Source organism: Idiotropiscis lumnitzeri, chromosome 11 (assembly GCF_059441095.1).
Source record: "Idiotropiscis lumnitzeri isolate Australia: NSW breed Sydney's pygmy pipehorse chromosome 11, RoL_Ilum_1.0, whole genome shotgun sequence".
In the NCBI taxonomy this organism is placed as follows: domain Eukaryota; kingdom Metazoa; phylum Chordata; class Actinopteri; order Syngnathiformes; family Syngnathidae; genus Idiotropiscis; species Idiotropiscis lumnitzeri.
The window spans coordinates 450,803-477,705 of record NC_142401.1 but is presented as its reverse complement, the minus strand read 5'-3'; the positions used below and the strand labels follow the sequence as shown (position 1 = coordinate 477,705).

Sequence of the window (26,903 nt, the reverse complement as noted above, 5' to 3'; positions counted from 1 at the left end):
CAGAATCCGAAATAAAATGTTTGTATTGGGTTGTTAAAATGATTGTAATGTGACCAGCTGGTAATGTTATACTGAAGTTATAAAAAATATTTTTTCTCCTCTTTAATGGGCGAGGAAATGAATCCTTGTCGACCTAGAAGCACACGTGCCGTCGTTGCCTACAGTCATAAACTTATTTCATGCAGACACACGAGCTATCACATGAATAATGAATAGCATGAAGGGGAATTAAAGTTAAAAAAAAAAAAAGTATTTTCAATCATATGTTTTATAAATCCCCACTCGTGTAAACACGGAATTCTGATAAATATTGTGTTTGTGGAATATGAATTCAGCTGCAAAAATGCACCGTTTTTTATCCATCTCAAGGGGTGGCCATTTTGCCACTTGCTGTCGACTGAAAATGACTTGCGAACGTCACATGACCAAACCAAGAAAAAGGGTGAACCATAATTGGTGAATCTTTCCATCTGATTGCAGTATTTTGCTTTGGCTGATGTGAACACGCGAGGATGTTCATATTCAGTCGACAAAATAATCCCGACATTTGTTGTGACAAACGTCAACTCACCAAATCCTCCAATCAGGTTCACTAAGACAATTTTAAAGCGTGAAACCTGCTGTTAGCCTCAGATCGGATTTCAGATCTGAGCTTTTTCTTTTGGCAATCAATATCATTGAAAACTGACTTTTTAATGGCTTGTATACAAATACAGGATACAGTAAAACATTTTCTATTGCGGAGTCGGGTTCCCGAGCTGGTATTTATTTATTTATTTTGTTCTTTATTTTCATATGTAATTCTACTTGTGGCCACTAGGTGCAGCCTACAACTGTGCTTTACACTTTAAACATAAAAGAAGAAGAGAAAACCGGAAGTAAGAACAATCAAAAGGGGCAAAACGTTCCATTAAAGAAAATAGTCTTTTTTTTTTTGTTCCTCACGTCATACACGGATTTTTTTTTATTTTGTAGAGCTTGAGGTCATTCATCCAACTGTTGATGTGGGGTTTCACTTTGAGGTATTTACATCGATGAATAAAATGTTTTGCAAGTGCAATGGAATTGCTCACCAAAGAGTCCAAGTCCTTCCTCAACTGTACTCCAACTTTAATGGACATCCAGTTCAAATGTTGCAACGTAATCTGTTTGGTTAGTAACCAGCTGTGAAAGGAGAACCAGAATTCTGAGACCAGTTTGTATTAAAAAAAAATGTTTCACTGTTTCAATGTCATCCTCAAAAAGTCATTATCCCAATTGAATATTGTATGTAAAAAGTTTTGAGATGGATATATGTTAATCAGTATTTTGAAAGTGACTTCTTTAGCGTCATGAGAATTGGCTCCATTTTTTTTTGCTCTTTTGACACTTGAAAGACAGACCAATGTCTCAATCCTGGTTTGGATCTTTCCAGATGTCAACGGTTGTATGTTTTTTATTTTATGATGTAGGTCTTTGGGCATGATTAGAGATGTTTGTCGTGAGTACGTTTAAATGTTTTAGTTCAGAAATGCTGTAGCCAACTAACATGCAGGAGGATTTAAATGTACTATTTTTATGTTGCCGACTTATTGTGGGGGTGGCCTGCAAGGTGGCTCCGACGATTTTGCAAAATATGGGTCTCTTACATGAATGTCCACGCATCATATGTGAAATGAACCAAGTAATTTTTTATATGCCCATTTGTAAATGTCTTTCAGCAATCCATTGTGCACACCTGCCTGTGACATATTTGCATATGGTTGCCCCCCACAGAGTTACTTGGACCAGGGGGACAAAGATAGCCAATTTCAAGCAACAGCCGCAGTTTGGTCACCAGACTACACTGTCTGAAACACCACCATGCAGAAAACAGCCGCATCTCCATGTTAACAGGGTAAGCAGAGCTGCGTAGAGTTTTGTTGAATGCACAGCTTAGCGAGTGCGCCACAGTGGCAGTGTGTTGCATGTGTAGTCTAAGTATAATATATATATATATATATATATATATATATATATATATATATATATATATAATTTTTTTTAAGTTTGGGGTTTCGATAGCATATCACCAAAGACCTAGGAATTGTTTTAAACAGGAAAACTTGACTCCTATTTAACACTTAACGTTTTACTGTCCTGTTTTTATTTCTTTTCTCTGTCTGTCCACTCTCAAACCTTGTTCTGTTCAATTGCGGTTTCCAATAAATAGCCATCACAATATAGAGGTACTATATCAAACTCCTAGAATATGTGTCCCGTATAAAAGGGTAAGTGCCTTTAGAACGTTCATTGAGCATGCTCAAGCAGCCAAGCAGCCAAGCAGGACAAGTCCCCCAAAAATATCAGGAAAAACTATTTGGTTTGACATGAACAAAGACTTTGACCAAAACATTTGTTGTATATTTGAATCTAGTCTTTCCTTCAACAACAATCCAGCTCACTGTTACCGGATGTCATCACGGCATTGGTTTGCCCAAAATGTCTTCTTTATTGTGATCCCAAAACATGCAAAGAAAAATGACCTACCTGTGCGGGGGAAGTGGTGGACAATAAAGTGCTAAAAATAAATGATTTGACATCTTTTGGACTGTGAGTGGCACGTGCGTGAAATGCCACTGTCGCGTTTGTGGGCAGAGCAGGCTTTGAAATGTGATGTTTGGCCGCCGTTCCTTCAGGTGACAGCAGAGATGGCAGTGATGCCAGGAATGCCTGACGGCTGTGTGGGCACGCCAGCGAGGCCATTTGGCTTTTTAATGAGCGCCTCCGACGACGTGTCTGTCGCTTGCTGATAGAAGTGGTGGGGGCTGGGGGGCGTCGCCTCATAGCACGCCCATTACCACCGCCAGGGAGAAAGTAAGGAACACAAATGAGGGTTTGCTCTTAAGGCAGCAATAAATTCCATTTTAATGGTGGAGCGCAAGCACAAGCAGGTCCTCAGCAGTCTGTTGTGTTTGATGCCAAATTGTGCAGAATAAACAGATTTGCTGTGTAGCTGCTCCGTGCACACGCTTTCTCACTACGACTTGCTTTTTTTCTCTCTCGCTTTTTACCCCTTGATACCAAATCGCCCGTTCTTTGCTTTTGCGCAAGAGTTTGATGAACTGTAACAAAAACGACAAGTGCTTTAATGTTGTTTTACCCCCCGCCAAAGTCAAATGCCCCAATTTAACATGACAATAATGTAATATAATAATATTTTGTTGTTTCCCTCCTTAATTTTTTTTCCACATGTGCATCCTCAAATAAGCCGATGAAAATCCCTGTAAGTGCGCAGGTGGATTTTTGCACGTTCTCTCTTACTTGAGTGCTTCCCAATCCTTGTGATTCAATGTGAATGTTTGTGCAGTTGTGCGTGATATGGAATAGTGGCATGTCAGTGTTTTTTTTTTCTCTTTTGAGAAAGCATGTACAAGCATGCAAGTTTGTGTTTCCAATAGTTTTTTGTTTTTTGCTTGGATAGACCCGCCGTAAGTAGCATTTTCATACATTCTTATATAAACACACATAGCCCCATCTCATGGCCTTATTTTTTTATTTTTTTTTTTTTTAGCAATCGCTTTTAGTGTCACTTGTAATGTTACAACAGCACGACTGCCATTACCAATCGCTGATGTCACTTTAGCTTTGAGTTTAAGTCGGATGTAACGCATTTCAAACACAGTACGTTCCACACCAAAAGGATTTTGCGCTCTTTGTGTGATGCAAAGTAGTCTCGTGTACTAGCACACGTCGTTCACGTCTTTTGGCAGACGTCGACCAAACTGCACCGAGGCGAGACGACCTCAAAGGGATCTTAAACAACTGCTGAATTACCAATAGCAGCATATGCACACACATATTTTCGCATTATTAAATGACATCTTTGTGTTGTTTTCAAGAAGAACCTCATCATCGCCTTCTTTCAAAAGTGCAATAATAATAATAATAATAATAGTTACCGTCTCCAACTTCCAATCAGCGATTATATCCTTGCATTCATGATTCAATTCAGTTGCACATCTACTATATCACCATTCAAGTCAAGACTTTTTCAAATAACCTGCTTAAGTAAAGGTCACTTTTAAAAATGGAATTAAAAAAATAGCTGGAGTCAAAAACTGTATTTTATTCTAAATGATATAATGTTGTCCCCTTGAATTGAAAGATCGTTACTTTGGTTGTAATTTCACTCCTGGCGGCCAGAAAACAATGTTGCACCGTGTCTCGCACTCAGACGTTTTCCTCCCCTCAACGTTATCTAATGCAATGGAAGTATCCTTCTTTTATTTCAATTTGGAATGAGAACATTTTCCTTTGACAGGCATCCACATCTTTCCTTGAGGAAGTCTCCAAATTGGTGATGAGATAAATATCAAGATCTTGTTCACACTTGAACCAAGCTGTCCGCAACTCTTTTCATTTGTAGTCCTATTTTTGATTCTTTTGAACACTTCCCACATGGCTGCCAGGCTGTTTGATTTTTCAAATTAATTGAACGCAATTTCATAGTATGGCCCAAAATATCACAAAGTATGAAGATAAAAAACAAATCTCTCCATTGCCAATTTAGCAATTTGACTCTTATTCTGGAGCTGCATTTTTACATTTTTTTGTTGGACTCTTGACGTGTTTTTCAACCATGAGCCGGTTCTATCGTTAAGATGTCGTTGTTAAGTCTTCGAATACAACAACATTTTGTGCGCGTGTGTGAGACTCGATCGTCTTCCCGAAATGAAAAAAGTTGTCGAAAACGTGAGAGCGTCATCTCGTCACCAAGCTGCAGCCTTTTGTTTTCATGAAGCGTCGGGAGTGACACGTGCGCTTCTGCATTGCACCTTCGTGTTCTCCTCCTTCCCAGCTGTTGCTTGTCAATCATCTTTTTTTATTTTTTATTTTTCATTGCTCCCGCGTCTCAAAATAGAAGCTCACGTGCACGGCCGCCTCGTCTGTTTGGTGAGCCGCCATGCAAACGTCGCTTAAATGATGTTCACTTCTTTTAGGTTAATCACTTTGACGCGGAGAAATTGTGTTGACGACTTTGAAGGGGGCTGAAATTTGCCTAATTCGGCTTTTTGGAAAACTCATTGAGCTTGAACTTCAATATATAGATACATATATCTCCGGTAAATTTGAGCCGGGTTGCTTTTCCACATGTGGCCACTCATGATCGGCTCATTATCGCAAGCGTGCAAAGAGGAAAAGTGCACTTTGAACGCTCTGGTCCCACAACAATACAGCCAATTAAGTTGACTTGCATGCCATTTCCTGGCAGCTCCTTTGTCATTTTCTTGCAGCCGTTTTGGATTAAAAGCAAAGCCCAAAAAGATTTGACACCTTCTTTTGTGCTTCCATTTACAAGATCTGAAGCCAAGGTGGAACGAGACATGAGCGCTGATTTTATTTTTTAATTTGACCAAATGAGGCTCCGTTCTTTTAGAGTTGATAGTTTGAAGCTAGTTCATGCGTAATTTACACCTAAAGTCACGTGACCAAACGTTTGACGAATATCGACTTTGATCCTTGTGATGTTCTTGTCCAAAATTGTTTTGTTGTTGTAAAATATTTGCATCGCGTAATTTGCAAACACGCGCTTGCTGGTGAATAGCCGATGTTGTTTCTACACCTTGTACTGTTTTATGAAACATTATTTTCAAAAGCCAACTTTATGTTGTGCCACTTCTGAGCAAATGGCCGCGATGTTGCCGTAAGTCTTGTTTTATTTTTTTTTTATACTCGGTTCCCATGAGAACAGGACCAGTCCAGCATGAGACGCCCACTTGTGAACGAGGTGAGGCGCGACTGCAGAGTCTCGGTGCGAACACAATCTGGGCCCGAGATGCAATTCCGCATCTGCAGTTGAATGCCTGCAGATGGTCAAGCATTTGAAAGCGATGCCAGACCCATCCGTCCTTTTTTTTTGTTTTTCCTTCTCCTCACTGGCTCAGCTGACTTGGGCGACAGATAATATATGCGCTTAACTTTTCATTTCAGTTCGATAAAAGATGGAAGCTTGATACAGGTTGGCCACATTTGTCCCCCCCCCCCCCTCAGAACTGTGAGACGGATGTGCTCATAGTATAACGATATACTCCATTTTGTTTGTGTTTGCGTTATTTTGCTCCACTCTCCTCTGAACCTTCAACCAATTCATTTCTATGAGGTAAAAGTTGTATCTTTGAGACTTGATGCTCTTTTATGATTTGAACTCGTGAATTATTCTTGTGCAGAGGAGTGAGGTGAATATGGATGTGGGTTCATGCGCTTGATTTCTTCTCCTCTTCCAGTCTGCGCACAACTCGCTTCTTATTCTCCAGAGTCGAAATTGGAGCATTTGAGGCTTCTCAACGGTTGACGGGAGCAACTACAATATTCCGCGGCAAACTTAATTAGAGCTCTCTGTAGAATGGACGTCGATCCGACGAGGTCAGAGTTCAACTCTTGCCATTCCTCCCAGAAGCTCTTCTCATTAGAGTCTTCAACTTTGTCTTCTTCTGGTCATGCTTGCTATCGCCGCTGACTGACCCCGATTCCCTCCATGTGTCGTCATAACCAATTTAACACCGTTCATTTTCCATCCTTTTATTTGAAACAACGAATCCAATGAAATGTTTTATATGAAGACGTACGGACTGCGCCGTCGCATGAATGCTTGCTTCTTGTCTTTTTGCAATGACGAGGATTAAATTGGAAAGGGAGTGACCTTTACCATATCTGCCCCAGCCGTGGAAAAACACGGTTGGAGCCCCCTCACAATCAGATAACTCTTGCCTTACATTGGGCTGCTTTCCATCTTCGCTAACGGGAAATTTGGAAGTGACCAAAAGGTCCGGAGCTAATCCTCCTGCAGTCGGGTTGCAGGGACAAGTTGGGAGATAAGACGGCGACGCAGATACGACTCGACAATCACAAGCTAGAAAGGGCAGAAGATTTGTGGACCTGATAGAAAATGAAAGGTTCTGCGGAAAAAGAACGACATGGAGGCCCCCGGAACATCTTTGCCGGCAGCTGATGACATCGTTGGATGGCGATTGTGACAAGAAGGTTTGTGTGTCAACAAAAAAGGGTTAAACAGAAGCCACATGTTGGAAGGCACCTCCGCAAATCCCTCTTCATCTTTTATTCACACCACTTTGTCTTTTCGCTCTTCTTATTCTCGACACGGATGTGCTAGCCTCTGACTTGATCTTTTGAAGAACTGCGGTGAGAGCTCTTCAATACAATGCAAAATGGCCGCCGTGACGTATCGTCAGCTTGACGGCTCCCTCGCAGCTGGAGGCCGCCAACAGCGACCGCCGAACGTTGCCCGCCTCAACAATGGCGGTGGACGTTAACGCTCCTTGTGACGTTGGCCTCCAGCAGGCGTTGTCGGCGGAAGCTCACAAGACGTTTCCGATTGCCAGCTCAGACCGGCATCTTCCAAGCCAACGCACCACCCGGTGGTCTTCGGATGATGGCCACGCCCATTTATTGGCCATGACAGGATGGCATGATGACGCAACCGCAAAGTCCATCGTCCAATTGCGGTTGCTCTTGGATTCATCTGGAATTATGGGAAAACAATGCTCCGTTTCTAGCGTTTACGATTGAACATTCAAGTACTTGCGAGTACGTTTGAATATATTTGCCAGTCAAAAATGTTGACCCCACATTGGCACGTCCACGGTTCCGTCATTTTGAATAATGGATGACATTGCGAGAGCGAGACACAACTGTCGTCGCTTGCATCCCACCAGTCCTTTTCAGACGAAAATGGCACGCCTTCAAAAAGCAGTCAATATTCTCACAAAACGCCGCCCGTGCCACGAGATGTGACGTCTTGTCGTTAGCTCGCCGTCTTTAGCAATGCGCCGCTCCAGAGAGGAATGCGAGACGAGGTGGTGATTGTCTAACCTCGCAGTTCTCACGTGGTGCTCTCGCTTGCCGTCGCGTTGGTGGGGCTCCCACGGGGGCTTATTAGACGGAACGCGTTGGCTTTCTACGACCTCAGCACAACGCCGTACCTTCGATACGGCGCAACAACCAGAAATGGAGAAATGGAAGCGAGCTCCGCAATTACCACGCTCACACGCCGCAGATACAATGCCGTTTGCGTGAAATGCACTTTTCAAAGACAGAAATTCAAACTAGCATTTGAAACGCCTCCTAATTCAAGGCTGTACTCTCAGAATTTGGAGCAACTAACCCGTTTTGAATGCTTTTGTTGGCCTCGAGTAGTAAAACAATGCACATGTTGCCGATGTTTGCACGGCATTGCAGCATCAAAAGCACGTGCGAGTTTGATATCTTGCTCAAGGGCACTTTGTCCGAAGGGAGGAACGCAAAGCAAACGGTTCACATTTCAGTGAGGAGCCAACATTTTCTTTCGCTTTCTGCAGTGATGATGATAAAAATAATTTGTCCGTGCTTCAGTCCGTCCGTGAGGTCGCGTCCGTGTTTCAAGCCTTCCCAGTCTGTCTGAGTCAGCGGGACGGCGTGGAGAAGGGATTTCGCGTTACCACATCACATGCAGAATCTCCCGACGACCCACACTGAGCCGGTGTTCCCCGGCCAGGAGCAAAACCACACCGCTCGTCCAGAAACTGAGAACCTTTCGGGATTCCGGGCGGATCTCATCCACACGCTGCCACTGACGTGCTTTTTAATCACCTTTTGTGACCTCAATCCCAAATGTTGGAGAGTCCGGTACCCATCAGCCGGCTCTGGGGACCCTCAGTCCAAAAGGTTCTCTAGGCCTCCCACCTCTGCTTGGAGGCGTTCATCACCACTGGGGTGCACCGAAGGTGTTGCGGGTTGCCGCCACGATTTACAGCCTTAGATGGGACTTGAAACTCCTCCTGACCGGCGACTCTCAACGCCTTTCGTCATTCCCACAGGCGGAGAGGGACCCATGTTGCCTTTTTTGGCCAGCCAGGTCTCATGGGCGCAGGCCCGGCCAGCAGTCACTCGCTATTGCGCTCAACTTGCAGGTCTGCCTCTCGAGGGCGGCCCTCGTGACCCGCGTCCGGGCAAAGGGAAGCGCTGTTGAAAACGTTTCTTTGTCATAATCGTGGTCTTCGAGTTATGATTTGTCTGGTCCCTCACCTAGCAGGTTTTTTTTTTTTTTAACAACCATGATCCTACCAAGGGTTAAAAAGGCCCAGACGATATTGGGACACACAAAAGCCTCCGCCACGATAATTTGACGGCTCGGGGAGGAGCTCATGGGAATTTTGGCAGTTACTGTAAGCCATTTTGCTTGCCTGGATAATGGGATTTCCGGGGACATTTGGTGTGCGTGCTGGTTAATTGGACGTCAAAAAATAGCACGCGAGAGACGAGACTTATGAGGATACGTCATCAGAGTCTCGCCTACTGCTTTTACCCCCATTAGAGACTTTATCGTTGGCCAAGAAAAGCTTTTAATTCAATTTCTCACGTTCATTTGCAAAGGGAGCTTTTTACAAGTTTTCTTTCCACTTTGAGCTGCTAATTATCCGAGACTTAATGAGCACACAATAGCGAGTGTGGAGGACTTCATTGCAATCTGTCTTCTTACACGGCCAATTGAGACGAGCGTCAACTTAACAGCTATTCAAAGGTCAAACACTACAGTCAGACTCTCTAAAGGTCATACGATTTGCAATTCAATCACAATTTTATCTTAAAAAAAAAAAAAAAAAAAAATCTTCTTCCATACAAATTTACATAAATCACTTCGTTTGTCTTTTCGAGTTTGTCTCCAAAACAAGTGCAACAGTAGCGCGCGAACAACCTAGTTGACGCTGCTCGTCTCAAACAAACGCGCACGCATGCATTTTCTGTGACTTGAGTGATACAAAACGTCAACTGCTCAAAAACATTTTTTGGAGCCGATTATTGTCTGATGATGTGCGGCACACTCGGCGGACGCCGTCAGCTGGGATTGGCTGACCCGCGACGCCGAGGAGGACAACTCGTACGGATAATGGATGTTAGTCGTGGTTTGGAATGGATTGTTTCAATTCCAATTGCAATTTTGGCAGACGGGGAGATAAATGCATCCATACATTATGAAAGATCAATAACTTAAGAATGAGCTTTGTTTTGATGAAACATGCGATTTCTTCTTGGCTTCATATCTCATAGGGGGAAAGGGAAAGACAAAAAAAAAAAGCACCAGCATGTCGCCTGTGCCGGGCTGTTGGATTTGACGTTTATTAAGTTTATCAAGTCGGGGCCGCCTTCCTCGGGGGACATTTGCAATCCAAAGTTCCACTTGCTGTTTCTTCCGTGAGCATCAAGCTGTCACCAACACTCGGCTTCATTTGCAAAGCAGCGGACGTTGTTGTTGAGTCGCGTCCTGGGGCTTAGGGTTAGGTCAACCTACCATGCATCTTTTTGGAACACCAAAAAAAACGGAGAACCCGGAGAAAATCCACGCAGGCATGCAAACAACACGTAGGAAGGCCGGCGCCGGATTGGAACCCGCAACCTCCGCGCTATGAGACGGACGTGCTACCCCATCGAGCTCTGTGCTCAGCGACAAAAAAAACTGAAATACCGTTGAAACGTTCTTGTGTTGGCCTCACAAATCAACTGCATGCACATTTTCAGTTGCCTTCTGACACACTCACAAGCGGAGGACCTATCGACTAAAAAAAAAAGATGAGACAGACTGTCCTCGCTTCCATAGCAGATAGACAATTTATCATGTGGCAAACATGAAGCGAGGCTAAAGGTGGAAGAGGCTTCCATCTGGTCGCGCTACTCAGTATGCTCGACCTGGGCTCATTTCACCCTCCAGCAGGCAGGAGAGGGTCTATATGAGGCCCCTCAGCCAAAGACCTCAGGCACTCCCACCCACGCTTGCTGCCCGAGGGCCGCTCACCACCGAGAGTTACTGTATCGCTCCAGACGCTCGTCATTAGCGCTCATTTTCTCCATCGCGCTTGCAGCAACTCAACATGCAATTGTCACGTCTCCGCTCAAACCCCCAAAAAGATCATCTCAATTTTTTAGGATGTAAAATGGATTACGCCCGCTCCGGAATGAAACAATTCATTAGCGCCTTTCTTTTTCCGACTGCGGACTAATTCTATTCGCCATGATGGCGGCCGTCAATGAGAGGACTTGAAGTGATTGTGCGAAGCGCTGAGGCCATTTCAAACTGGCGGAGCAGAACGGCGACAATAGCCGGAGCTCGTGGCGCTGACGCCAGCGATGATCGTGCACGATGGATGTCACGTGACGGAAATAGATGACAAGCTACTTTCTGCCGTCCTTTTTTCAAATGCTAATTTCAGCACACTCAATGCCACATTTGACATTTTGTCCGCTCGCACCAAATTCCAAATATTCGGTGTCATGTGATCATCGACGCCGCTGCCCGTCCCAGCTGACTTGGAGCTTTACATTCGTTGTAGACATTTGGCAGAATGACGCATTACGTTGCAACCTACAACCGCAAACGTGTCCTATTGTCATGTTAACACACTAAAGTAGGCAAAGAAATGACATTTGTATGCTGAGGCTTGTTTGCGTCTTTTCCTGGGTAGTGGTCGCCACGCGGAGGCCACAGACATACCAAGATTGTTTGAAATTTAGAGTTTAAAAGCATCCATTTTGATGGCACTTGTACGATTTTGGACCGAAATTTGTGGCCAGCGAGGACTTCACGTTGCTCAAGTGCTTTATTCTGTTGCGAGTTTGGGCGGGGATAAAAATATCGATTGAAAACAAACAAGACAAAACAAAAAACAAGTAGAACAAAGAAGCCTTTTATGGAAAATCGCGGCACTTTTTTCAAGTTTGCTTCAATATCTGTCACGCGTGCAAACATTCAAGTGACACACCAGCAGAATTTATTATTTTTTTAACTAGTTTCCGTCTGCTTTTGCTCCCAATTGCAAAGTGCCATTTGACGCGCCTTACTTTGATCTCGCAATAACACAAGTATCGTGTCCTTGTCTGTCAATGACACGCTCACACGCACACTCGTGCCCGGAAGCCACCGCTGGCACTGAATAAAAAAGCCAAATTCCGTGGATCTCTAGTGTTTTATTGAATCTCCGAAATATTGAAAGAGGAACGGCATTGAGGGCAAACTGGGATGAAATCAAAGGGAGCTCCGAGTGACAACGTGCACAACGTGGATTTAAAGACGTGAATTGCTGTGCCGTTAACACAAAGTCAAGCTTCAAATATGTGCCAGTCTTCGATTTATTGTCATGAGCATGAAATCCACATGAACAATTCAATTAATATATTGAAAATGCCGCTTCCTTTGATCCGCATCATGGCCGTGCTTCTATTTGCAAACGAGCCGTTTCTTTGTTTTGCCTGAGCCACCGAAGGCAACGGCCTTGCTTTCCACTTGTGTCCCAATTCCGCTTTGCTTTGACACCCCGACAAAGCTAACAGGAAATGCATTCATTTTGTTTTAATACTAGAAAATGTGCGTTTGTGCTGGCAAACGGGCTGATGTTGCCTCACAATCCGCCCCTTCCTGATGTGGAAGTCTTCACTCCATCGCTTCAAACAATCAAGTTAAAAAAATTTGTGACGCGACCAAACGTGGGACGAGGAACCAACAGCCAGTCGTTATGCTGCCATTCAAAAATGGACTATTTGTAGAAAGGTTTGTCTGCATTAAAGAGCTGTAATCAACCAAGAAGAAGAAGAAGACGACGGCGGCGGTGACGAGTATTTATAGGCAAGCAACTTTAATTGGATTCTACCCTTGGCCGCAATGCGGAGCGGTTAAAATAACAAAGAGTGACGAATACCAATTTGGTTCGTACTGAAATAATGATGGACCGATGATGACGAAGAATAGACCGAAAGATTTCCCACCTCTTTGGATTATTATTATTTGTGATGGTGACCGCTTTGAGTTGTGAAAATCCAAATTGCCAACCGCATTTTTCCTCATCAGACGTCAACAAATGTTTGTGAGCTCATCACCATCACTTGATCCAAAGTTGGGCCCAAGAAAAGATGCGAGTCGATGAGAAGCCTCTGGCGAGCGCATGCCGCTTTGGCTGCGGCTTTTGCGTCGGTGACACCGACGCTTGCATTAATGCGCAACCATCACTCTGTGCTGCATCTAAATGTTTCATTACAGCTCGAGCGCAGACACAATTTCGCGGCCTATATGGGGTCGCTCACCAGCTCGCGCGCTCTCTTGAGGGAAAAGTAAAGCATGACAAATTGAAATAAATGAGAGACCAAGAGAGGAGAACAGACGCAAAGGGGGGAGTCGGACGATGAGGCCTTTTCTCCATATGCTTGTGCCGCGGCAATATTTTTCCTAATATCTGGCTTTCTATCTCCCGGCAAGCTAAAGTCGGCCACCCTTTACTTAGTTATTTATTTCCATTTTTAAATGCATCTGTGTTCGGACTGGCCAGACGATCGCTATCACTTCTGTTGATGCTTTTTGTCAACGGACCGGAATCGGACACAAATGTAATTTTGTGACGACTCGACGACCGGGAGGTGTGGCAGGGTCTACAAAGCATCACCAACTTCCGAGGCAGCAGCACGACCTCTGTAGACCCGAGTGCATCGCTGGCAGAGGAGCTTAACTGCTTCTTCGCTCGCTTTGACTCGCCCCAACCGTCACACCCCCGCACTTCATGCCTCAACCCCCCCACCACTCACCGTAGAGGAACACCATGTGAGGCGCGCGCTCCTGGCTATTAACCCCAGGAAAGCTACTGGACTTGACGGAATACCAGGCCAGGTCCTCAGAGCATGTGCCCACCAACTGTCACATGTTTTCTGCAGGGTCTTCAACCGCTCCCTGGCTCAAGCAGTCATCCCCTCCTGCTTGAAAACCTCCACCATTATTCCTGTCCCCAAAAAGTCACCCGCCGTCCTCCTGAATGACTACCGTCCTGTTGCTCTCACGCAAGTCATCATGAAGTGCTTCGAGAGGCTGGTTCTCCAGCACATCAGGGACTTCCTTCCTCCCACTCTGGACCCCTACCAGTTTGCATACCGGGCTAACAGATCCACTGAGGACGCCATCGACGCTGCTCTGCATGTTGTGCCGGGCCACCTGGAACGACAGCAGAGCTATGCCAGGATGCTCTTTGTGGACTACAGCTCGGCATTCGACACAATCGTCCCGGACATCCTCGTCGCCAAACTGGACATTCTCGGCCTCCCTGCCCTCATTAAGGACTTTCTGACCAACAGACCCCAGACCGTGTTGCTCGGCCCCTACACGTCCTCCACCCGTACGCTGAGCACCGGTTCCCCTCAAGGATGCGTGCTGAGCCCTCTCCTATACGCCCTCTACACCTACGACTGCAGCCCGGCCCACGGTAACAACACCGTCGTCAAGTTTGCCGACGACACGACAGTGGTCGGTCTGATCTCGGAAGGTGACGAGACAGAGAGGAGGTAAAGAGGCTGACGGCTTGGTGCGAGGACAACAGACTGCAACTCAACATTGCGAAAACAAAGGAGATCGTCATCGACTTCAGGAGGAACAAGATGGTGCCGCCCCCCCTCTGCATTGAAGGCGTGTGTGTGGAGAGGGTCCACACGTTCAAGTTCCTGGGAGTACAGATCTCCGACGACCTTTCTTGGACTCACAACACCACAGCAGTCGTAAAGAAGGTCCACCAGCGTCTGCACTTCCTGAGAGTCCTCAGGAAATTCAACCTGGACAGGAAGCCGCTGCTGGCCTTCTACCACTCGTCCATCGAGAGCCTGTTGACGTACCGTGTCTCCACCTGGTACGGCGGCTGCACTGAGGCGGACAGAGTGAGGCTCCAGAGGACGGTCAAAACAGCGCAAAGGATTATCGGCTGCCCTCTCCCCCCACTGTCGGACATCGACACCGCCCGGTGCCTCAGAAGGGCTCTCAACATCGTCAAAGACGATACCCACCCAAACTCACACCTGCTCGACCTGATGCCCTCTGGCAGGCGCTACAGGTGCATCAAATCGAGGACCAACAGACTGAGAAACAGTTTCTTTCCAAGAGCCATCTCCATTCTAAACTCACACACACACACGACCACCCAACGTGATGTGTTTTTATATACCCTATTCAGTATTATTTTCCATTGCACTCTCTTATTTATCTCATTTATATATTTATCTGAATTCTTGTTGTATTGCACTGGAGAGGGGAGCTCTCTAATCTCGTTGCACACTTGAGTACAATGACAATAAAGGCATTTCTGATTCTGATTCTGATTTTTCAGGCCCCTTGACTGGTAACCACATACTTTAAACTTCATTTTGAATCATTGCAATCACTCCAAGGGGAAATTCAGCATTCATCCTGCTGTATGTTTTTTTTTCACACTCAGTAACATTGCGAAAATGTGAATATTTATGTTACACGTCGATGTGACCTCAACATTTTTTTTGTCAGCTGAGCTGTCGCTTTGTTCTTCGGATAAAAAAAAGTTTGTCTGCAGCCCTGACACAACTCAGGGAACAAGATCACTCACATTCGAGCATTTAAGGAGAGAAACGCGAGTGCAAACCAGACGAAGACTTTTGAGATATTTGGATTGAAAAGATTTTATTTCGGCCAACACGTGACAACAACTAAATTCCGGCGAGACTGACAAGAACTTTTTTTTTCGTCCCGTGAATGAAATTCGCTAACACCAAACCAACAAACGTCTGCCCCCACCTGTATCGAATTCACCCCCCCTCAATAATGTGCAAGTACTTTTGTTTTTGTCTCCTATTCATCGTCTGCCGCAGTGATATTTTCCAATCCCATACTGTGCCCCCCTCCCTTGTCGGCGCAACGCTCGGGAACAAATTTTTTTCTCTCCTCTTGCTTGCATATTTATTTTTCATCTCCGAAAATTGGGGCGCGGTTGGACTCATCGGGAAATCTTTGTTCTGTCTTCCTCAGTTGCTCATTTTTGATTACGTCTCTTGGACGACTTTCTTTGCTCTTCCTTCGTGTACAATGACAAGAAATTCATTTCCTTTGCATAAATGCTCTCGGAAACAAGCGCACACGTCGCATGCAATAATTTATTTCTATTGTTGATCAAATTAAGGCGTTAGAGCCTGGCCCCATAATTTTGGATTTCTCTCCGTTTTGCGCGAACAGCCAGTTGCCTCTTCAGTGCACATCCAAAAACATATTTGTTCAGGCTTTGCGGCTTCGATTGTTTTTTTGGGGTTTTCTTTTGTCGGGTCCATTTTATTCATTTTTGATTTGCTTGTGGATTTGATATCTGTGATTTTATTTCACCTTTGGAGCGAGTCCTCTGTGACAAGCGCTATCTCCAAAAAAATGCAATTCTTTGTATATTCTCAGCAATTTGGACAAAAATGGCCACACAAGATTGGAAACAAACACAAAAAAAGTACTTGATAAACATTCACTCAGCCTAAAAGCGCCGAATCCTCAAATCAATGAAGCACAGCGCTACGCTGCAATGGCAGGTGCGTTGCCGTGGCAACAAAGACCTTTCCTTTCCCGGCTCCTCATTGCTATGCATATTCTATTAGGCATGACCCCCCCACGATGCCAATCAATCCCATTTTTGTCTCATCGCTGCCTTCCGATTGGCTCGTTCCTCTCACGACCTCCGTCAAAGTGACCAATTGACCTTCATTCGGCATCTGACGGCTCGAATGACAACGAGGAGACTCACGCCTGCTTGACGAAAACGGAAGATGGAGACAGAAAAGTTCGGAGAAAGCGCACCTGTTGCATGTTTGCTCCACAAACACAGGTCAAGATCATCGGAAAACTATCCTGCAGTATGAAAATTCAAAACAAAGAAATACAGGAGTGACTTTGGAGCCGTTTGGAAAGACTTGGCTGGCAAATAACAGAACAAAAAACTAGTTGAGCCAATTGAGTCCAAGTCCAAAGTTCCGGCCACAAAGAAGAGGGAGCAGACAGTCTGTTGGAGGGAGCGGAAAACATTTCCATTTTCTTGGGGGTCGGCTCATCCATCACGTGGGAAATGAAAGACCTTCAAGTCTATTTTCTATTTTCGCTTGGTCAGCGCTGTCGATGTCATCACTTCAACAACCAAACAAACAAGTCCTGTCAGTGCATGGCGAACTGTCCTGAAAGTTGAAACTAAATTATCGTAGACACACTTAGATGTGCGTTTGTGTAAAAGATTTCTTTTCTTCAGAAAATTGTCGTACAAGAGACGGCCGATGTTCAAGCCTTTATATTGGAAAGGTCTTTCGTTCCTATTTTTGTTGACGAACGGTGTCGTCTGCTTTGAATTCAAACTTCTCCCAAATGAAATCCTTTTTAAACTCCGTCTTGTCATGATTCTGAAAAAAGCTGTTAACGAGCGTCAGATGTGAAAAGAAAAACGGGATTGGAAACGTTTACACATGCGTTGCCATGGTAACCGTTGAGTCTCCAATGTATTTTTGCTCAACAGCTGGTGATTAGCAACGGGAAGTGAAAGGCGCCTCGTGGCACCACCGGCTCAACCCGACTCGGCTCAACCCGACTTTTTATGGCATCCCCTCAAAGCGCCGCATACTCGCTCGGCTCAGTTTTGCGCAAAGGCGGAATGGTCATGTATGAGTTTGAAATGGGAAGCGGGAATGCAAAGGTTTTCTGGCCCACATGGAGCTTTGTGAAAAGAATCGAGGAGCATTGTTGCCCGTTGCTCGTTGCGGCCACGTTGAGGTGATTGATTAGTGTGTCGCCTCGAGAGTGTGCAAAGAGCCACGGCTTGAAAGACGCGTTCGCAACCGAATGGGCAGCAAGAACGGCAAATATTTTCCAGGATGGGTAAAACGCGGCGAGATACACGATTTGAACATGACCATGATTTGCACCGTGATGAAGTTTCCTTATTCAGCCCAAATTAATATTTACGCACGCGCGCACCCACTTGCATCCTCCGGCAACAATAATCAATTAGAAAATCCTGGCGAGGGCTGGTTGATCTATGGAAATGATTTGATTCCTAATTAAACGACGTCTTTTGCTAAAAGGGGTGTCGAGCGGGAGGTTGGGGAGGCAGCCAACTGAAAGTCATGTGATCGCTTCAGGTGCTGCGGAAAATGAGAACGAAAAACAACGCCGTTTTTTTTAATGAGCTTCTACAGACGAACTCGGACATACGTTTGTGTTAGTCTGAACAAACTGTTTCCGGAACGCTTCTCATACGCTGAATGTGGCTTTTTTTTTGGTGAAGTCGAGCACTGGAAGATCACGGATCTTATCTTGATCAGGAGTATTAGCTTAAATGGAGTTAAAAAAAAACACAAAAAAAGGCCAAGAAGGAAAGTGGAATAAAAAATTCTTAATTCACAAAGCAAATCAAAATTCATACTATCAAAAAAAAAAAAACGACTAAACTCATCATTTGATCGCTCGCTGGAAGCTAAGAAGACGACTCGGGGGGGCTGCAAGTGCTTTGGTGAATTTTTCATCAAGCATCTTTTCTCAAACTGAACTGCGTGAGTCTTATCGAAGGATTTCGAACAAAAGTCGAGCGTCATTTGGAATTCGGAAGTCGAAAAGTGCAATTAAATGCATTTTTATTTTCAGCTCGTTTATTCCGTAATAAATGAAAGGAATGCGTTATCAACTCAGGCACATTTCAGATGAAAGATTTTTCCCTTCGCTGCGCAAAGGCCACGATTGATCAGATTAAGGATTTTTTTCCCCCTCGATTGATCGAACAAGGCGTCTTCGCTGCTGTCCTGGCCAGGAGGACCTTTTGCAAAAAGACTTTGTTTCAATTTCATCGCCAGTCTTCCCGGTGAAATAAAGATGATGATCAAACTGACAATTTTATTTTCATGAAATGTTTTCCAAAAATGTGCCGATATGATCGTTCTCCCAAGTAATGACGCCAAAGTAAGCCCTTACGGTGTTCTCGTTTCATTTCCTCGGCCGCTCTCGTTCAATCTTTCTCGGTCGGCTGCTGGACGCCGACGATGTCAAGATGATCTTTCCGATTGTCCTCGCGACAATCGTCAGCATCGAACTTGCGCTCAGGCTTTCGATGAGCGTCTTGAAGCGGAAATGACAAAACTGAACATCTCAATTGCAACGGCAAATGCGAAACTGTTTTTGTGTCGACTCGCGAGGCAACGCTGTCCTCGGGCACCTTTCAGAATATTTGGCTAAAAGTTGTTGCCTGGAGGTGACGTGGCGTTGGAGGAAGGACAGAGAGGACTTTGAGACGTGTCCCAAAGGTTTGACACATTTGGCCGCTGGCGAGCTTCTCAAATATGGGCGGGCTCCTAAAAGTGGGCTGTTGAAGTGGCGACTTTAATTGAAGCTAAATTGCGCCATCGCGACGGATCCCGCTGTGAGCAACGTGGAGATAAATTGCCCAGTTGGATTCTCATTACATGTCCTCCCACCGTGACGAGAAATGTTCCATGTGAGACTTCATTAAAAGCAAACGCGCCCTTGTTGCCCGCCATTTACGGAGCAAACAAAAAACCACAAATGAATGCAACTGATGTGGCTTCTTTTGAAGCGCTCACTTGGTCATCATGGCAAGCTCAGAAAGAACTTGAGGAATGAAGAGAAATGAATCAAACATCTTCATTCTCTAAAAACAAAAGAAATTGCCACATTTGCCTCATATTTCATCTCCTGCTGCAAATCTTTTGATGAGTTGACGCAGCGAGACGAGCGAGCGCGGCGCATCGTGAGCGTCAACGTTTTTCTTCATCAGCCAATCGGTGGACGTCGATTCACCTTGAAATGAAACGCTGAGCTTCTCATTAGGAACAAAAAGCAACAAACAGGCCTGGCACGATTGTCGCTCGTCTTCAGGTCACTCCGGCACTTTGAAATGAATCATTTTGGACAGTGGCACTCGATTTGCTACCGCTCGTGGCAAAATGAGCCATCCCTGATTTTTTTTTGGGGGGGGGGGTGCCTGCACTCCAAGAAACCATCAACGACATTTGTGTTCTTCCTTTTTGTCCTCACGTCACTCGAAAATTGTTTGGCACTTCTTGGCCACCGTATCGTTCCTCATTTTTCTAACTTTGTAAATATGCCGCGATTAATTCAAGTGATTACAAATTTGGAACCCAATCGGATTGAAACGTGCGCGACATTTGGTCGAGTCGAGCTTAACGTCGCGATCCAATCGGACTGCGAGCATTGTTCTGGGAAATCTCTCCAACGTATTGTGCACGACGTCCTCAATGATTCCCAATCGCAACGGCCTTTCAGAGAAACAAAAGCCTTTTTCGGGCTCACGTTCTCCACAAATGATTCTCACTTGTTGTTGTTTTTTGGGATTATATCAAACGGTGGAACAAAAGAAATGGTGAAGGGGGGGCAATTTAATTTCAAGAAAAGTTTTCGTCACACTTTTTGGTGCTTGTGACATTTGATCCCCTTCCAATTATTTCCTGCACTTTTATTCCATCATCATTAAGTGCAGTTTTCTTTTCTCTAATTTGAGAAAATTCAATTATTTGTGAAACTAAATATTCTCATTTTGTCTTTTGGATTTTCTTTAGCAATTTAAACACCTAAACAATGTACGCAATTGAAACTTCCCAAAAATGTGAGATTCCATTTTTGGCTGGACTTTCCTTTCCTTTCCAGAACCTCAGAACGGACCTTTCCCGGGGCGATGGCTAAAGAATGTTGGGAAAAAAAAAAAAAAGAAAGCGGACGACGAATCTGGTCGAGGCACTGTCCGTGATTTGCGAAAACGGCGGCACGACATCCAGAGCCTTCGGGAACTTCAACACTCAGAGGAGCTTTTTCACCACCTTGGCCATCAGAAGATCCGAATTAAGTGAGCCTACCTCGGAGAGGTCAGACAAACTCAGAGGAATCGAAAAGACTTTTTCCCAGTGACTAACAACGTTCGGAGCGTTTCGAGCGCGACGCTTTGAATGCGTGAACGGCAATCATTCGCGCTCGTTGAGTTGATTGGTCAGCACGAATGTTTTCGTACGATGTCTTTGAATCCGAGGCAGTTCATAAGTCTGAGACGTAACATTTTCATGAAGTTCTTCACAAATACCAAAACACACCGACCGGAGCGTCCTCGTTCATACGAATGATATCGCCGGAAAAGCGTTTTCGTAGACGTGAGCTTCGGATCTGATGGGAAAAGCGCAAACATTTTGGCTTCTTTCAGGTCAGCCCGATCTTTTCATCTTTTCCATCAAAGTGAGAAAGGAAGAAAAGAGCCGTGGGCAACGTTTGTCACGACACGGTCAATGTTGGCCCTGAGGTGGAAATGCAAAAGTTTATCTCGCGGCGTTTCATCAAAATGACCTTTTAATCACACGGATCAGTCGCAGAGGAAATCAGCTAAGCTCGTCCTTCATCGGAGACCGGATATAAATGGGAGAAAGATACAACCTGGTTTTTTTCATTACAGCCTTCAGCTTGGAAAAAAAAAAAAAAGAGAACTTAAGCCTTCCTCAGCTTTGAATTCATACGAAACCTTCCTGGATTGATATTTGTGTCAATTGTGACGGATAATGTTCTTCTTGAATTATTTTGTCTTCATCCTTGTCTGGTAATGGCCGCTCTCGTTTGTTTTTCTTTGCAGAGCAAATTGCATCTTCGGCCCTCATCGACAGACTCCATTATTTTTGAAAACACTTTCTGGCATCCGCCATCACGGCTGAGCGCAAAAAAGGCCCATTCTTCGGCTGCCGTCTGTCTTCTTCTCTTGCTTCTCATCTGCCCGCTAATGCTGTTGAGACGCCACGCGGTAGTCATGCTGTCACTCAGCCGGCCAAATGCGCTCAATACAAACGTGCTCGATATTGGCCTTGAGGGCAAAAGCCTTTTTGCAGTTTTGTCGCAATGCATGCGCTCGAATTTGAGCTCTTTCATTTCAGAGCAGGTTTGAGGAAAGCTTTGGAACCTTCCTTCGCGATGCCTCAAACGCTCGGCCCGAGATTCGTCAACCTCATTGGCTGACTGCGGGCCAGTCGTGCAATTATTGCGCATCTTTTCCGAGGGAGGGGTGACTTGAGCGCTTTTAAATTGACAGGCTGCGGCAAAAACCCGAGTGAGCGTCTCCATCCGGGTGTCGGTCGTCTCGACCGGGCGGACGCGACATCCGGGATGCTCGGCAGCTGCGCCAATAAAGAGGCCGTCAAAAACGGGCCTGATCCCGCAAGTCCTTTTGTAAACGGATGCAAGGAGGAACTAATCTCCCTCCGTCTCCTCTCTGCTTCCATATCCAGCGAGTGGCCGTCGCAGCCGGGCCGGGGATTTTCCTTTCCTTTGGCCCAATTAGCCGAAGCTTAGAGCCGACTTGGGCCAAGCTCGGCGCAGTCGAGTTAAGCTCGGCTCGGCTGTTGCGTCGACCGCTTTGCGATTGTAATTAAGGTTGTCCTCCGACGCGCTGGAAAACGTTCTCCCATTTTAGTGTCTCTTTTGCCATCTCCCCCTCGTCGAGGCAAATACCCAAAGCATCCAGGCTGCGGTGGACTCGCGCTCGGCGGCGCACGCTTGGGCTCAGCCAACTGGCAAAGCTTCACAAAGAAAGCAAAGTCCCAGAAGGCAAAGAGGAACAATAGCGTTTCATCCTTCTCGCTTTAATAGCCCGATTCTCCCCCCTCCCATTTTGGTCCGCCTGTTACCGCCTTTCGGGTCCTCTGGCGCTCTCGAATCTCCGTCGCTTTGTTGCGTGCATTCATTAAGATACGGCGAGTCAAGGATCAATGTTTGCTACGGGAAGGGCTCCCAGGCCGCACGAGCGCGCACAGTGAAGCATTTCAGCTGCACTGCATCAAGAAAAAAAAAAAAAAGTCAATCCCAAACTCGGTCGCTCACCGCTATGAGGTGTGTGGAGTGACGAGCTGTCATTCTCGTCACTCGGTTATCCCCAACAGACTTTTTGTCCTCATTCGTGCTGTGACTTTGTGTTGAGCGTGCTCCCGAGCTTCTGGACACGCTGCAGATAATTGGCCACCGTCGATTTGCTGCCTGCCTGCAGAATTCCAACCGAGTCCATCCATGAGGCTCCAGGTTAAAAAAAAAAATGCTTGAAAGAAAATGAGAGGGAAAACAAAAAGCCCCGATGACCAATCGCCGAGGTTTCGTCCAAGGCGTTGTTGGGCTCGATGTCCCGACTGGCTTCCATTTTCAAATCAGTCCTGTCAATTCATCATAAATGATTTTGACGCTTCAGGAAAGGACACTTTTAATGCTATATTTAACCTGCCGGAAACTGAGAGAGTATGAAAAGCTTCGGGCGGGCCATTCGACTCCTTTGCCGCCTGGACCGGCTAGACATCATTTGGGATCAGACTCAGCTTGTAGAAAAAAAATAACACAACAACGGTACAGCGCCGTGCTGACAGTGCGAAGAAGAGCCGACCAGATCGGATGATGTCTATTTTCCTTGCGCAAAGCTTGCGTTGGCTGTGAAAGTTGAGCTAAGAAAGAGCCGCCACCTGAATTACAAGCACATCCGATTAGGGATAAAAAAAAGTCCAATCCATTCAGCACGCGATGATACGTGTTGCTCGGTAGAACTCAACAACAGCAAACGTGTCAAGAGTTGACCATTTCGATATTTGGAGCTCCCAAAACACACTTGACATTTCCTTCAATGAATCGGGTGACGACGTTGCTTTCCGTTTGAGTCACGAGCAGTTGAAAAGAAAAGCCTGCCCAACCAGATAAAACCGGATGGGATCACCAAATGCGATTTAAGGCGTCTGAAACTTTCACGTAAAAATAACAACAGAAAAAAATGGATTTGCTGTGAATTGGGAGCAGATTCAAGTGACTGAGAAAGTTGACGTCCAAATGAGTTTATTGTCAATCAATGAAAAATGTTTTTCTTCTTCGTCGCAGCTTCAACCGGACTGTCTTTGAAAATTCCTTTCGCTGACTGAACTACTGCGGAGTCACGCTGTGAATAAAAAAAATGGAGCCGGGAGGAAATGAGACACATTTTTACACAATTTTATTTTCAGAGAAGATGGCTCGGAAATTTGTCGAGAGGGAGGTCGTCTCCCGGTGAGGCGTTTCGAGCACGTGAAGAGGAAGACGCCGACCATGTCCAAAGTTTGCCTTTTCAAAGCTACACATTAAGAACAGCGTTTGCGCGACCAGGAAAATTTGGAAGGATAACCGCGTACAACTCGATCTCGTTTGGAGAAAAATATGCAACCCCAAAAAAAAAAAAAAAGTCAATGGAGACGTCGTTGTGCTTGCGGCCTTCCCGATTTCTTTTTCTTTCCTGAGCGGAGTGAAGTCATGCAAGCCCGTCGACGGCTGCGTTGTGCACAAACGCAAGCTGACATTGTTCGGAGCGTGGCGGCTTCATGGGATTAATTGTTCCTGTAAGGACGCTCAAACTGCTCGAGCCGCTAATCACTCCTCCATCATCTGCGATTAGGTGTGAAGAATAATCACACGGAAGCCCGCTCACTCTCCTCAGCACCAAATGTCGGCGAGTGGCCCGCGCTGTATCCGGAATGCACCAAATGGATTTTGGGGGCTCGCTTTACGTTTCGCAAAGATGACAATTACACCGAGGCACAAATGGAAGAAAGATGGACGCGCACAAACGGAAGCGCTAGCCGAGTCCTCGTCAAGTTGGAGAGCGCCTCCCATCCCGATCGTCGGTGTCCTCGAGTACGAGTTTGCGGTTCTCAACATATTTGTCAGCACTGTGAGATGAGACGTCTTTGGCACCGAAGCGACTCGCTCGTTTGAGATTGGCTCTTTTGGACCATTTGAGGATTTTTTGCCATGTCAGTTAGATTTGAGATTTTCTTGCAAACAGAGAGAGCATTAAACAATAAAAAATTGTCGAGTTGATTGGAATCCAAAATAAAAATGACTCTTTCTATTTTGTGCGCTTTTTTTCCAGTTGCCGCGGCGAGCTCGGAGGTCACCGGTCAGCGTGTCCGACGGGCCCGTGAAAAAGAGCCGACTTTTATCTGCGCGCTCACCTGGGGACGTTGCGAGATGAAACAAATGAGAACGTCAGCCGACGGACACTTGAAAGACTTCGCCGAGGTGAAACGACTTTGGCGTGTCCGCCCGTTAAACACGCGCTAAAAGTCTGAGGCGCTAAGATCACAAAGTCACAGCGAATGTCTCGACGCCGTTTCCGGTCTCGGAGCGACTGGCACGCCGTGACGCCGTCGTTTAAAAAAAAGGCGAGACGACTTGAGAACGGTTAACAAAACTTGGAGGTGAGCCGTCGTGTTTTGTGTGTGAGCGTGCAATCTTACTTTACTAAGGCGCTTTTATGCGAGAGAAAGAAACACATTTTTCTGACGTTGATTACAATTTGCATCCAAGACACGAGCATCTTTTGCTCAGATAAATATTATCAATCCATTCGTATGATTCAAATTCTTATCATAATTATTAACTGATAATTTCCCCAGCCTACAAACAACTTTGTGCGTGCGCAACTTTCCACATGGTCACGATCGGTGTTTTGCAATTTGTTTTTGTTTATCCCGTTTGTGAGCTTATTTCTTTTTTTTTCTTCCAATCATCTCCCTCAGCCTTGTCGGCTTTTTGCGTTTGCCAAGTTTGCTTTGTTACTTAGCGTCCGGCTTTTTGGGACCTGTTGGTGGCGTCGCTCTTGTCAGCTCTTCCTTTTGTCTTGTTTTGGGAAAAGGAATCTTTTTGTTTTTGAGCACATCCTGCATTGTGGCCTCGTCTGCCTGCGCGCTTCCCCGCATTTGCTTCCTCAACCCGACGAGCGCTTCTTTGAGACAAACGCTGGCTTATTAGTCTCCCCTGAACTCCTTTTCGATCGACGTACAGTATGGGAACACAAACCAATACAAAGCTCCTTTGTGGACTCATCTGCAGCTGATGTTTTTTTGTTTTTTCTATCAAGTCGATCACGTTTGACCGGCGAGTGCTTCGTGCACTCCTGACGCGTTGCAGTGCCGCCGCCTTAATGAGGTCGCCTATCGCTGGCATCCAAGTGAGAAGTGCTTCCAAGCCCGTCCGTCTCTCTCTCTGCATGCATTTGCACTCATGAATTAGGAATATAGATCAGACGTGTTGACTGTCCGACATCCAAGAGTGTTTGTGGGCGTGTGCAAGCACCACCTGGCGGGGGGGGGGGGGCAGAGAGTGTAAAGCCGCGACCTTGGTTAAGAGTAAACACACCGCCGAGGGCTCATTAGAGGAGCTCTCGGCCCTCCTCGCCGCACTGCTCCTCAGCTTCAGCTCCAGCACGATCGCAACAAACCAATTAGTGGCCGGCGCTCGGCGCTCGTTACACTCCGGTCGTTCTCCAGCACGTCATCTGTCACAAGCACGGCCGGCACGTTGGTCTTCCAAAACATATTATGCTCATCGGGAAAGGCCGACTCAAGTCGTTTGCTAATCACATCATGTTTGTCTCCATTTATCTCCCGATGAAGAAAATGACATTTATCGACTTTAATGGCTTGTGTGGGGCAGAGAGACCCCCCCCCCCCCACCCACCTCCCACGAGTCATGCAGGGATTCATCCAGGCTATAAGTCGTCCAAATGAGTCTACTTGATGATCTCCCGTGCCTGAAGACGTTGCAATGTTCTTCTTGGCCAGGAACTGTCAGATGCTCGCGGCATTGTGAGCTGGCCCGTTTTCACGGCGATGCACTCGCAAGTCATCCTGCCGCAACTCTCGCCTTTCCGGAACGAAGCGAACGCCGCAAGAAAGCTTCAATCTTGAAATCTTTTACGTGAGCCGCCCTCGTCCTTTTTTCAACACGCCTCGTGTTTCCGTCTTCGGATCCGGACAAAGAAGTCTCAAAGTCGTTACAGCTTGCGCTCTATTCCCGAACGTTTCTATATTGCAGCGCGTCGCAACGGCGATCGCAGGCCTGTGCGTGTTAAAACAAAAGGAAGCACGCATCTTTCACAAAAACGCCACCGAGGCGATTTCCTCCATAATGATGCGTATAGATAAGAAGATAATTTGCTAAATGAGAGGGAGCATAAAATAATACAGTAGCCACAGTAGACGCTTCATGCACTGTCGCACGGCTGATAAATGAGCTGGCTGGCCTCCCGCCGCTCCGC

At 45.8% G+C, this 26,903-nt stretch overlaps 1 long non-coding RNA gene across 2 annotated transcripts; it reads left to right on the top strand.

Annotated features, from left to right (window-relative positions):
- Positions 1–877: 877 nt before the first annotated feature.
- Positions 878–25,896, top strand: LOC148326625 (uncharacterized). Of its 2 annotated transcripts, none has more exons than XR_015845729.1 (3): positions 878–1,022; positions 1,756–1,876; positions 24,735–25,896. It is a non-coding gene; the product is annotated as an uncharacterized LOC148326625 (long non-coding RNA). The 2 variants fall into 2 exon arrangements; XR_015845728.1 differs by lacking the exon at positions 24,735–25,896 and adding an exon at positions 2,658–3,224.
- Positions 25,897–26,903: the final 1,007 nt, after the last annotated feature.